This window comes from Sinohyriopsis cumingii, unplaced genomic scaffold, assembly GCF_028554795.1.
Source record: "Sinohyriopsis cumingii isolate HCF-2022 unplaced genomic scaffold, ASM2855479v2 utg001517l, whole genome shotgun sequence".
Lineage (NCBI taxonomy): Eukaryota > Metazoa > Mollusca > Bivalvia > Unionida > Unionidae > Sinohyriopsis > Sinohyriopsis cumingii.
In genome coordinates, this window is record NW_028316009.1 from 831,591 (window position 1) to 844,740 (window position 13,150).

Sequence of the window (13,150 nt, forward strand, 5' to 3'; positions counted from 1 at the left end):
CCAATATACGAAACTATCCCCTGCCGTCCGAGCAAACCTATATAGCATATATCCACCGTAAAAGAAACTGAAATTCCAAATAAAGGACTATTTGAAGACATTTCAGTTACTTTTGTAATGTTGAAACATAAGCTATAAAGTTATTCGGAATACTAAGACATCAGCAGTACCATGGCCCTGAATCGTTTTAATTTATTTTCATTACTTAGAGGCACACTTCCTACTCCAGACACAAATGTCAGTTGATAAACGTCAGTAAACGTCAAGAAATCATACTTACCTGGACCAGGGAGTACCGTGATCAGCTAGGCGGTTTCCCCAGGAGGCCTTTCCATTGCACTTCGGTTGGGCTGAAACCTGCGATCACCCCAAATGTGGGTGACTCGGGGTCGTTATTTATTAGTGTGGGGGTCTGCGTTCGCGCTAACCCCTGATAATTCAATTAAAAATAACCAATAATCTCAAGCTTATGACAAAATTAGTCTGGAGGTCTCTGATTAGCACGTGCCAATCGATAATGTTATTATTTCTTACACTGCTCTTTCAAGGGGTGGGTACCCCGGGTGGTCTAAATAGCCCACCATTACGGATCGCGGCCATCTCACCTGTCTGCGTGTGTTTGAGTTTCGGATTTGGCCCATGTGGTTATCAGAGAAAGCTTGCCAGTATGTTATCATGGGTCGGGAGTTCTTTCCGTTCATTTTTCTTCTCCCGGGTTCTTCCTCCACCATTTATATTGCCTGCCATGCATAGCCTATCTTGTGCTGAAAAATGGCATTAAACCCTACAACAAACAACTTTCAAAGAGCCATCTCACAACGAACGTGTGAAATATCTTTGAGTAACAGCGATCCAGCATATTTGTGAGAGAAAGAAAGAAAGAAAGAGAAATAAATGGAAACATGCTTACTGGATTCGACGAAAATCAAGTTTTATTTTCACCGAACTTCTCTGCAGTAGAGAGAGAGAGAGAGAGAGAGAGAAACAATATCTTCAAATAACAGGAACAACTTCGTTAATACAGCAAGCTTGTTGTCCTTATCAAAAGCAGTGAAGCTTCATCATAAGTCTCATTGTAGAGATCATCTGCATCACCAGTTACTTCTGTATCAGCAGCACTTTCAACAATCCAAAGCTTCTAGACTCGGAGTACGGCGAAGCGTAGCTGGCCAATCAGTGGCACAAAGATTTCAAATTTAATAAAACAGAGGAAACAAAAAGTAGTATTCCTTTGACCTGACAAGTCGATTTGCAGTGGTTCATAGCAAAAGAGGTTGATGCACTGCAACCTCAAATTTATACCTGCATTTTTCATTTATGACACCAAGCGATCTTGCCAGTGCAAACACAATCCCTTTCCTTACGTAACAGTTCGGGAAAGCATTGTGTACTAAACAGCTGGATGTGATTGACCATAGTTCTTGCTAGACGACTATTGCTATTTCACTGTCAACTTGCTGTGAAGTAACTATGGGAGGTCAATGGCTGATATCAGTTTCAAGAACAAGACAAGCCCGAAACGCGGAATTGAAAAATGTATCCATATATTTAATTAAAAAACCATAATAGCTGAAAAATACGCACCGTTGCCTCAAGTTAAGAAATTTGCCAGGGGCCAATATACGAAACTATCCCCTGCCGTCCGAGCAAACCTATATAGCATATATCCACCGTAAAAGAAACTGAAATTCCAAATAAAGGACTATTTGAAGACATTTCAGTTACTTTTGTAATGTTGAAACATAAGCTATAAAGTTATTCGGAATACTAAAACATCAGCAGTACCATGGCCCTGAATCGTTTTAATTTATTTTCATTACTTAGAGGCACACTTCCTACTCCAGACACAAATGTCAGTTGATAAACGTCAGTAAACGTCAAGAAATCATACTTACCTGGACCAGGGAGTACCGTGATCAGCTAGGCGGTTTCCCCAGGATGAGGCCTTTCCATTGCACTTCGGTTGGGCTGAAACCTGCGATCACCCCAAATGTGGGTGACTCGGGGTCGTTATTTATTAGTGTGGGGGTCTGCGTTCGCGCTAACCCCTGATAATTCAATTAAAAATAACCAATAATCTCAAGCTTATGACAAAATTAGTCTGGATGTCTCTGATTAGCACGTACCAATCGATAATGTTATTATTTCTTACACTGCTCTTTCAAGGGGTGGGTACCCCGGGTGGTCTAAATAGCCCACCATTACGGATCGCGGCCATCTCACCTGTCTGCGTGTGTTTGAGTTTCGGATTTGGCCCATGTGGTTATCAGAGAAAGCTTGCCAGTATGTTATCATGGGTCGGGAGTTCTTTCCGTTCATTTTTCTTCTCCCGGGTTCTTCCTCCACCATTTATATTGCCTGCCATGCATAGCCTATCTTGTGCTGAAAATGGCATTAAACCCTACAACAAACAACTTTCAAAGAGCCATCTCACAACGAACGTGTGAAATATCTTTGAGTAACAGCGATCCAGCATATTTGTGAGAGAAAGAAAGAAAGAAAGAGAAATAAATGGAAACATGCTTACTGGATTCGACGAAAATCAAGTTTTATTTTCACAGAACTTCTCTGCAGTAGAGAGAGAGAGAGAGAGAGAGAGAGAAACAATATCTTCAAATAACAGGAACAACTTCGTTAATACAGCAAGCTTGTTGTCCTTATCAAAAGCAGTGACAGCTTCATCATAAGTCTCATTGTAGAGATCATCTGCATCACCAGTTACTTCTGTATCAGCAGCACTTTCAACAATCCAAAGCTTCTAGACTCGGAGTACGGCGAAGCGTAGCTGGCCAATCAGTGGCACAAAGATTTCAAATTTAATAAAACAGAGGAAACAAATAGTAGTATTCCTTTGACCTGACAAGTCGATTTGCAGTGGTTCATAGCAAAAGAGGTTGATGCACTGCAACCTCAAATTTATACCTGCATTTTTCATTTATGACACCAAGCGATCTTGCCAGTGCAAACACAATCCCTTTCCCTACGTAACAGTTCGGGAAAGCATTGTGTACTAAACAGCTGGATGTGATTGACCATAGTTCTTGCTAGACGACTATTGCTATTTCACTGTCAACTTGCTGTGAAGTAACTATGGGAGGTCAATGGCTGATATCAGTTTCAAGAACAAGACAAGCCCGAAACGCGGAATTGAAAAATGTATCCATATATTTAATTAAAAAACCATAATAGCTGAAAAATACGCACCGTTGCCTCAAGTTAAGAAATTTGCCAGGGGCCAATATACGAAACTATCCCCTGCCGTCCGAGCAAACCTATATAGCATATATCCACCGTAAAAGAAACTGAAATTGCAAATAAAGGACTATTTGAAGACATTTCAGTTACTTTTGTAATGTTGAAACATAAGCTATAAAGTTATTCGGAATACTAAGACATCAGCAGTACCATGGCCCTGAATCGTTTTAATTTATTTTCATTACTTAGAGGCACACTTCCTACTCCAGACACAAATGTCAGTTGATAAACGTCAGTAAACGTCAAGAAATCATACTTACCTGGACCAGGGAGTACCGTGATCAGCTAGGCGGTTTCCCCAGGATGAGGCCTTTCCATTGCACTTCGGTTGGGCTGAAACCTGCGATCACCCCAAATGTGGGTGACTCGGGGTCGTTATTTATTAGTGTGGGGGTCTGCGTTCGCGCTAACCCCTGATAATTCAATTAAAAATAACCAATAATCTCAAGCTTAGGACAAAATTAGTCTGGATGTCTCTGATTAGCACGTGCCAATCGATAATGTTATTATTTCTTACACTGCTCTTTCAAGGGGTGGGTACCCCGGGTGGTCTAAATAGCCCACCATTACGGATCGCGGCCATCTCACCTGTCTGCGTGTGTTTGAGTTTCGGATTTGGCCCATGTGGTTATCAGAGAAAGCTTGCCAGTATGTTATCATGGGTCGGGAGTTCTTTCCGTTCATTTTTCTTCTCCCGGGTTCTTCCTCCACCATTTATATTGCCTGCCATGCATAGCCTATCTTGTGCTGAAAAATGGCATTAAACCCTACAACAAACAACTTTCAAAGAGCCATCTCACAACGAACGTGTGAAATATCTTTGAGTAACAGCGATCCAGCATATTTGTGAGAGAAAGAAAGAAAGAAAGAGAAATAAATGGAAACATGCTTACTGGATTCGACGAAAATCAAGTTTTATTTTCACAGAACTTCTCTGCAGTAGAGAGAGAGAGAGAGAGAGAGAGAGAGAGAGAGGGAGAGAGAGAGAGAGAGAGAGAGAGAGAAACAATATCTTCAAATAACAGGAACAACTTCGTTAATACAGCAAGCTTGTTGTCCTTATCAAAAGCAGTGAAGCTTCATCATAAGTCTCATTGTAGAGATCATCTGCATCACCAGTTACTTCTGTATCAGCAGCACTTTCAACAATCCAAAGCTTCTAGACTCGGAGTACGGCGAAGCGTAGCTGGCCAATCAGTGGCACAAAGATTTCAAATTTAATAAAACAGAGGAAACAAAAAGTAGTATTCCTTTGACCTGACAAGTCGATTTGCAGTGGTTCATAGCAAAAGAGGTTGATGCACTGCAACCTCAAATTTATACCTGCATTTTTCATTTATGACACCAAGCGATCTTGCCAGTGCAAACACAATCCCTTTCCTTACGTAACAGTTCGGGAAAGCATTGTGTACTAAACAGCTGGATGTGATTGACCATAGTTCTTGCTAGACGACTATTGCTATTTCACTGTCAACTTGCTGTGAAGTAACTATGGGAGGTCAATGGCTGATATCAGTTTCAAGAACAAGACAAGCCCGAAACGCGGAATTGAAAAATGTATCCATATATTTAATTAAAAAACCATAATAGCTGAAAAATACGCACCGTTGCCTCAAGTTAAGAAATTTGCCAGGGGCCAATATACGAAACTATCCCCTGCCGTCCGAGCAAACCTATATAGCATATATCCACCGTAAAAGAAACTGAAATTGCAAATAAAGGACTATTTGAAGACATTTCAGTTACTTTTGTAATGTTGAAACATAAGCTATAAAGTTATTCGGAATACTAAGACATCAGCAGTACCATGGCCCTGAATCGTTTTAATTTATTTTCATTACTTAGAGGCACACTTCCTACTCCAGACACAAATGTCAGTTGATAAACGTCAGTAAACGTCAAGAAATCATACTTACCTGGACCAGGGAGTACCGTGATCAGCTAGGCGGTTTCCCCAGGATGAGGCCTTTCCATTGCACTTCGGTTGGGCTGAAACCTGCGATCACCCCAAATGTGGGTGACTCGGGGTCGTTATTTATTAGTGTGGGGGTCTGCGTTCGCGCTAATCCCTGATAATTCAATTAAAAATAACCAATAATCTCAAGCTTATGACAAAATTAGTCTGGATGTCTCTGATTAGCACGTGCCAATCGATAATGTTATTATTTCTTACACTGCTCTTTCAAGGGGTGGGTACCCCGGGTGGTCTAAATAGCCCACCATTACGGATCGCGGCCATCTCACCTGTCTGCGTGTGTTTGAGTTTCGGATTTGGCCCATGTGGTTATCAGAGAAAGCTTGCCAGTATGTTATCATGGGTCGGGAGTTCTTTCCGTTCATTTTTCTTCTCCCGGGTTCTTCCTCCACCATTTATATTGCCTGCCATGCATAGCCTATCTTGTGCTGAAAAATGGCATTAAACCCTACAACAAACAACTTTCAAAGAGCCATCTCACAACGAACGTGTGAAATATCTTTGAGTAACAGCGATCCAGCATATTTGTGAGAGAAAGAAAGAAAGAAAGAGAAATAAATGGAAACATGCTTACTGGATTCGACGAAAATCAAATTTTATTTTCACAGAACTTCTCTGCAGTAGAGAGAGAGAGAGAGAGAGAGAGAGAGAGAGAAACAATATCTTCAAATAACAGGAACAACTTCGTTAATACAGCAAGCTTGTTGTCCTTATCAAAAGCAGTGAAGCTTCATCATAAGTCTCATTGTAGAGATCATCTGCATCACCAGTTACTTCTGTATCAGCAGCACTTTCAACAATCCAAAGCTTCTAGACTCGGAGTACGGCGAAGCGTAGCTGGCCAATCAGTGGCACAAAGATTTCAAATTTAATAAAACAGAGGAAACAAAAAGTTGTATTCCTTTGACCTGACAAGTCGATTTGCAGTGGTTCATAGCAAAAGAGGTTGATGCACTGCAACCTCAAATTTATACCTGCATTTTTCATTTATGACACCAAGCGATCTTGCCAGTGCAAACACAATCCCTTTCCTTACGTAACAGTTCGGGAAAGCATTGTGTACTAAACAGCTGGATGTGATTGACCATAGTTCTTGCTAGACGACTATTGCTATTTCACTGTCAACTTGCTGTGAAGTAACTATGGGAGGTCAATGGCTGATATCAGTTTCAAGAACAAGACAAGCCCGAAACGCGGAATTGAAAAATGTATCCATATATTTAATTAAAAAACCATAATAGCTGAAAAATACGCACCGTTGCCTCAAGTTAAGAAATTTGCCAGGGGCCAATATACGAAACTATCCCCTGCCGTCCGAGCAAACCTATATAGCATATATCCACCGTAAAAGAAACTGAAATTCCAAATAAAGGACTATTTGAAGACATTTCAGTTACTTTTGTAATGTTGAAACATAAGCTATAAAGTTATTCGGAATACTAAGACATCAGCAGTACCATGGCCCTGAATCGTTTTAATTTATTTTCATTACTTAGAGGCACACTTCCTACTCCAGACACAAATGTCAGTTGATAAACGTCAGTAAACGTCAAGAAATCATACTTACCTGGACCAGGGAGTACCGTGATCAGCTAGGCGGTTTCCCCAGGATGAGGCCTTTCCATTGCACTTCGGTTGGGCTGAAACCTGCGATCACCCCAAATGTGGGTGACTCGGGGTCGTTATTTATTAGTGTGGGGGTCTGCGTTCGCGCTAACCCCTGATAATTCAATTAAAAATAACCAATAATCTCAAGCTTAGGACAAAATTAGTCTGGATGTCTCTGATTAGCACGTGCCAATCGATAATGTTATTATTTCTTACACTGCTCTTTCAAGGGGTGGGTACCCCGGGTGGTCTAAATAGCCCACCATTACGGATCGCGGCCATCTCACCTGTCTGCGTGTGTTTGAGTTTCGGATTTGGCCCATGTGGTTATCAGAGAAAGCTTGCCAGTATGTTATCATGGGTCGGGAGTTCTTTCCGTTCATTTTTCTTCTCCCGGGTTCTTCCTCCACCATTTATATTGCCTGCCATGCATAGCCTATCTTGTGCTGAAAAATGGCATTAAACCCTACAACAAACAACTTTCAAAGAGCCATCTCACAACGAACGTGTGAAATATCTTTGAGTAACAGCGATCCAGCATATTTGTGAGAGAAAGAAAGAAAGAAAGAGAAATAAATGGAAACATGCTTACTGGATTCGACGAAAATCAAGTTTTATTTTCACCGAACTTCTCTGCAGTAGAGAGAGAGAGAGAGAGAGAGAGAGAAACAATATCTTCAAATAACAGGAACAACTTCGTTAATACAGCAAGCTTGTTGTCCTTATCAAAAGCAGTGAAGCTTCATCATAAGTCTCATTGTAGAGATCATCTGCATCACCAGTTACTTCTGTATCAGCAGCACTTTCAACAATCCAAAGCTTCTAGACTCGGAGTACGGCGAAGCGTAGCTGGCCAATCAGTGGCACAAAGATTTCAAATTTAATAAAACAGAGGAAACAAAAAGTAGTATTCCTTTGACCTGACAAGTCGATTTGCAGTGGTTCATAGCAAAAGAGGTTGATGCACTGCAACCTCAAATTTATACCTGCATTTTTCATTTATGACACCAAGCGATCTTGCCAGTGCAAACACAATCCCTTTCCTTACGTAACAGTTCGGGAAAGCATTGTGTACTAAACAGCTGGATGTGATTGACCATAGTTCTTGCTAGACGACTATTGCTATTTCACTGTCAACTTGCTGTGAAGTAACTATGGGAGGTCAATGGCTGATATCAGTTTCAAGAACAAGACAAGCCCGAAACGCGGAATTGAAAAATGTATCCATATATTTAATTAAAAAACCATAATAGCTGAAAAATACGCACCGTTGCCTCAAGTTAAGAAATTTGCCAGGGGCCAATATACGAAACTATCCCCTGCCGTCCGAGCAAACCTATATAGCATATATCCACCGTAAAAGAAACTGAAATTGCAAATAAAGGACTATTTGAAGACATTTCAGTTACTTTTGTAATGTTGAAACATAAGCTATAAAGTTATTCGGAATACTAAGACATCAGCAGTACCATGGCCCTGAATCGTTTTAATTTATTTTCATTACTTAGAGGCACACTTCCTACTCCAGACACAAATGTCAGTTGATAAACGTCAGTAAACGTCAAGAAATCATACTTACCTGGACCAGGGAGTACCGTGATCAGCTAGGCGGTTTCCCCAGGATGAGGCCTTTCCATTGCACTTCGGTTGGGCTGAAACCTGCGATCACCCCAAATGTGGGTGACTCGGGGTCGTTATTTATTAGTGTGGGGGTCTGCGTTCGCGCTAATCCCTGATAATTCAATTAAAAATAACCAATAATCTCAAGCTTATGACAAAATTAGTCTGGATGTCTCTGATTAGCACGTGCCAATCGATAATGTTATTATTTCTTACACTGCTCTTTCAAGGGGTGGGTACCCCGGGTGGTCTAAATAGCCCACCATTACGGATCGCGGCCATCTCACCTGTCTGCGTGTGTTTGAGTTTCGGATTTGGCCCATGTGGTTATCAGAGAAAGCTTGCCAGTATGTTATCATGGGTCGGGAGTTCTTTCCGTTCATTTTTCTTCTCCCGGGTTCTTCCTCCACCATTTATATTGCCTGCCATGCATAGCCTATCTTGTGCTGAAAAATGGCATTAAACCCTACAACAAACAACTTTCAAAGAGCCATCTCACAACGAACGTGTGAAATATCTTTGAGTAACAGCGATCCAGCATATTTGTGAGAGAAAGAAAGAAAGAAAGAGAAATAAATGGAAACATGCTTACTGGATTCGACGAAAATCAAATTTTATTTTCACAGAACTTCTCTGCAGTAGAGAGAGAGAGAGAGAGAGAGAGAGAGAGAGAGAAACAATATCTTCAAATAACAGGAACAACTTCGTTAATACAGCAAGCTTGTTGTCCTTATCAAAAGCAGTGAAGCTTCATCATAAGTCTCATTGTAGAGATCATCTGCATCACCAGTTACTTCTGTATCAGCAGCACTTTCAACAATCCAAAGCTTCTAGACTCGGAGTACGGCGAAGCGTAGCTGGCCAATCAGTGGCACAAAGATTTCAAATTTAATAAAACAGAGGAAACAAAAAGTTGTATTCCTTTGACCTGACAAGTCGATTTGCAGTGGTTCATAGCAAAAGAGGTTGATGCACTGCAACCTCAAATTTATACCTGCATTTTTCATTTATGACACCAAGCGATCTTGCCAGTGCAAACACAATCCCTTTCCTTACGTAACAGTTCGGGAAAGCATTGTGTACTAAACAGCTGGATGTGATTGACCATAGTTCTTGCTAGACGACTATTGCTATTTCACTGTCAACTTGCTGTGAAGTAACTATGGGAGGTCAATGGCTGATATCAGTTTCAAGAACAAGACAAGCCCGAAACGCGGAATTGAAAAATGTATCCATATATTTAATTAAAAAACCATAATAGCTGAAAAATACGCACCGTTGCCTCAAGTTAAGAAATTTGCCAGGGGCCAATATACGAAACTATCCCCTGCCGTCCGAGCAAACCTATATAGCATATATCCACCGTAAAAGAAACTGAAATTGCAAATAAAGGACTATTTGAAGACATTTCAGTTACTTTTGTAATGTTGAAACATAAGCTATAAAGTTATTCGGAATACTAAGACATCAGCAGTACCATGGCCCTGAATCGTTTTAATTTATTTTCATTACTTAGAGGCACACTTCCTACTCCAGACACAAATGTCAGTTGATAAACGTCAGTAAACGTCAAGAAATCATACTTACCTGGACCAGGGAGTACCGTGATCAGCTAGGCGGTTTCCCCAGGATGAGGCCTTTCCATTGCACTTCGGTTGGGCTGAAACCTGCGATCACCCCAAATGTGGGTGACTCGGGGTCGTTATTTATTAGTGTGGGGGTCTGCGTTCGCGCTAACCCCTGATAATTCAATTAAAAATAACCAATAATCTCAAGCTTAGGACAAAATTAGTCTGGATGTCTCTGATTAGCACGTGCCAATCGATAATGTTATTATTTCTTACACTGCTCTTTCAAGGGGTGGGTACCCCGGGTGGTCTAAATAGCCCACCATTACGGATCGCGGCCATCTCACCTGTCTGCGTGTGTTTGAGTTTCGGATTTGGCCCATGTGGTTATCAGAGAAAGCTTGCCAGTATGTTATCATGGGTCGGGAGTTCTTTCCGTTCATTTTTCTTCTCCCGGGTTCTTCCTCCACCATTTATATTGCCTGCCATGCATAGCCTATCTTGTGCTGAAAAATGGCATTAAACCCTACAACAAACAACTTTCAAAGAGCCATCTCACAACGAACGTGTGAAATATCTTTGAGTAACAGCGATCCAGCATATTTGTGAGAGAAAGAAAGAAAGAAAGAGAAATAAATGGAAACATGCTTACTGGATTCGACGAAAATCAAGTTTTATTTTCACCGAACTTCTCTGCAGTAGAGAGAGAGAGAGAGAGAGAGAGAGAAACAATATCTTCAAATAACAGGAACAACTTCGTTAATACAGCAAGCTTGTTGTCCTTATCAAAAGCAGTGAAGCTTCATCATAAGTCTCATTGTAGAGATCATCTGCATCACCAGTTACTTCTGTATCAGCAGCACTTTCAACAATCCAAAGCTTCTAGACTCGGAGTACGGCGAAGCGTAGCTGGCCAATCAGTGGCACAAAGATTTCAAATTTAATAAAACAGAGGAAACAAAAAGTAGTATTCCTTTGACCTGACAAGTCGATTTGCAGTGGTTCATAGCAAAAGAGGTTGATGCACTGCAACCTCAAATTTATACCTGCATTTTTCATTTATGACACCAAGCGATCTTGCCAGTGCAAACACAATCCCTTTCCTTACGTAACAGTTCGGGAAAGCATTGTGTACTAAACAGCTGGATGTGATTGACCATAGTTCTTGCTAGACGACTATTGCTATTTCACTGTCAACTTGCTGTGAAGTAACTATGGGAGGTCAATGGCTGATATCAGTTTCAAGAACAAGACAAGCCCGAAACGCGGAATTGAAAAATGTATCCATATATTTAATTAAAAAACCATAATAGCTGAAAAATACGCACCGTTGCCTCAAGTTAAGAAATTTGCCAGGGGCCAATATACGAAACTATCCCCTGCCGTCCGAGCAAACCTATATAGCATATATCCACCGTAAAAGAAACTGAAATTGCAAATAAAGGACTATTTGAAGACATTTCAGTTACTTTTGTAATGTTGAAACATAAGCTATAAAGTTATTCGGAATACTAAGACATCAGCAGTACCATGGCCCTGAATCGTTTTAATTTATTTTCATTACTTAGAGGCACACTTCCTACTCCAGACACAAATGTCAGTTGATAAACGTCAGTAAACGTCAAGAAATCATACTTACCTGGACCAGGGAGTACCGTGATCAGCTAGGCGGTTTCCCCAGGATGAGGCCTTTCCATTGCACTTCGGTTGGGCTGAAACCTGCGATCACCCCAAATGTGGGTGACTCGGGGTCGTTATTTATTAGTGTGGGGGTCTGCGTTCGCGCTAATCCCTGATAATTCAATTAAAAATAACCAATAATCTCAAGCTTATGACAAAATTAGTCTGGATGTCTCTGATTAGCACGTGCCAATCGATAATGTTATTATTTCTTACACTGCTCTTTCAAGGGGTGGGTACTCCGGGTGGTCTAAATAGCCCACCATTACGGATCGCGGCCATCTCACCTGTCTGCGTGTGTTTGAGTTTCGGATTTGGCCCATGTGGTTATCAGAGAAAGCTTGCCAGTATGTTATCATGGGTCGGGAGTTCTTTCCGTTCATTTTTCTTCTCCCGGGTTCTTCCTCCACCATTTATATTGCCTGCCATGCATAGCCTATCTTGTGCTGAAAAATGGCATTAAACCCTACAACAAACAACTTTCAAAGAGCCATCTCACAACGAACGTGTGAAATATCTTTGAGTAACAGCGATCCAGCATATTTGTGAGAGAAAGAAAGAAAGAAAGAGAAATAAATGGAAACATGCTTACTGGATTCGACGAAAATCAAATTTTATTTTCACAGAACTTCTCTGCAGTAGAGAGAGAGAGAGAGAGAGAGAGAGAGAGAGAGAAACAATATCTTCAAATAACAGGAACAACTTCGTTAATACAGCAAGCTTGTTGTCCTTATCAAAAGCAGTGAAGCTTCATCATAAGTCTCATTGTAGAGATCATCTGCATCACCAGTTACTTCTGTATCAGCAGCACTTTCAACAATCCAAAGCTTCTAGACTCGGAGTACGGCGAAGCGTAGCTGGCCAATCAGTGGCACAAAGATTTCAAATTTAATAAAACAGAGGAAACAAAAAGTTGTATTCCTTTGACCTGACAAGTCGATTTGCAGTGGTTCATAGCAAAAGAGGTTGATGCACTGCAACCTCAAATTTATACCTGCATTTTTCATTTATGACACCAAGCGATCTTGCCAGTGCAAACACAATCCCTTTCCTTACGTAACAGTTCGGGAAAGCATTGTGTACTAAACAGCTGGATGTGATTGACCATAGTTCTTGCTAGACGACTATTGCTATTTCACTGTCAACTTGCTGTGAAGTAACTATGGGAGGTCAATGGCTGATATCAGTTTCAAGAACAAGACAAGCCCGAAACGCGGAATTGAAAAATGTATCCATATATTTAATTAAAAAACCATAATAGCTGAAAAATACGCACCGTTGCCTCAAGTTAAGAAATTTGCCAGGGGCCAATATACGAAACTATCCCCTGCCGTCCGAGCAAACCTATATAGCATATATCCACCGTAAAAGAAACTGAAATTGCAAATAAAGGACTATTTGAAGACATTTCAGTTACTTTTGTAATGTTGAAACATAAGCTATA

At 40.8% G+C, this 13,150-nt stretch overlaps 8 non-coding genes across 8 annotated transcripts; all 8 read left to right on the forward strand.

Annotated features, from left to right (window-relative positions):
• Positions 1-272: 272 nt before the first annotated feature.
• On the forward strand, positions 273-433 carry LOC149772340 (U1 spliceosomal RNA). The gene has a single exon (XR_016417938.1). It is a non-coding gene; the product is annotated as a U1 spliceosomal RNA (small nuclear RNA).
• A 1,454-nt stretch (positions 434-1,887) lies between these two features.
• On the forward strand, positions 1,888-2,051 carry LOC149772341 (U1 spliceosomal RNA). Its single transcript, XR_016417873.1, has one exon. It is a non-coding gene; the product is annotated as a U1 spliceosomal RNA (small nuclear RNA).
• Positions 2,052-3,507: 1,456 nt separating this feature from the next.
• Positions 3,508-3,671, forward strand: LOC149772342 (U1 spliceosomal RNA). The gene has a single exon (XR_016417874.1). It is a non-coding gene; the product is annotated as a U1 spliceosomal RNA (small nuclear RNA).
• Positions 3,672-5,163: 1,492 nt separating this feature from the next.
• On the forward strand, positions 5,164-5,327 carry LOC149772343 (U1 spliceosomal RNA). The gene has a single exon (XR_016417912.1). It is a non-coding gene; the product is annotated as a U1 spliceosomal RNA (small nuclear RNA).
• A 1,462-nt stretch (positions 5,328-6,789) lies between these two features.
• On the forward strand, positions 6,790-6,953 carry LOC149772344 (U1 spliceosomal RNA). The gene has a single exon (XR_016417875.1). It is a non-coding gene; the product is annotated as a U1 spliceosomal RNA (small nuclear RNA).
• Positions 6,954-8,409: 1,456 nt separating this feature from the next.
• LOC149772345 (U1 spliceosomal RNA) lies at positions 8,410-8,573 on the forward strand. The gene has a single exon (XR_016417913.1). It is a non-coding gene; the product is annotated as a U1 spliceosomal RNA (small nuclear RNA).
• Positions 8,574-10,037: 1,464 nt separating this feature from the next.
• LOC149772346 (U1 spliceosomal RNA) lies at positions 10,038-10,201 on the forward strand. Its single transcript, XR_016417876.1, has one exon. It is a non-coding gene; the product is annotated as a U1 spliceosomal RNA (small nuclear RNA).
• A 1,456-nt stretch (positions 10,202-11,657) lies between these two features.
• On the forward strand, positions 11,658-11,821 carry LOC149772347 (U1 spliceosomal RNA). The gene has a single exon (XR_016417915.1). It is a non-coding gene; the product is annotated as a U1 spliceosomal RNA (small nuclear RNA).
• The last annotated feature ends 1,329 nt before the right edge of the window (positions 11,822-13,150 follow it).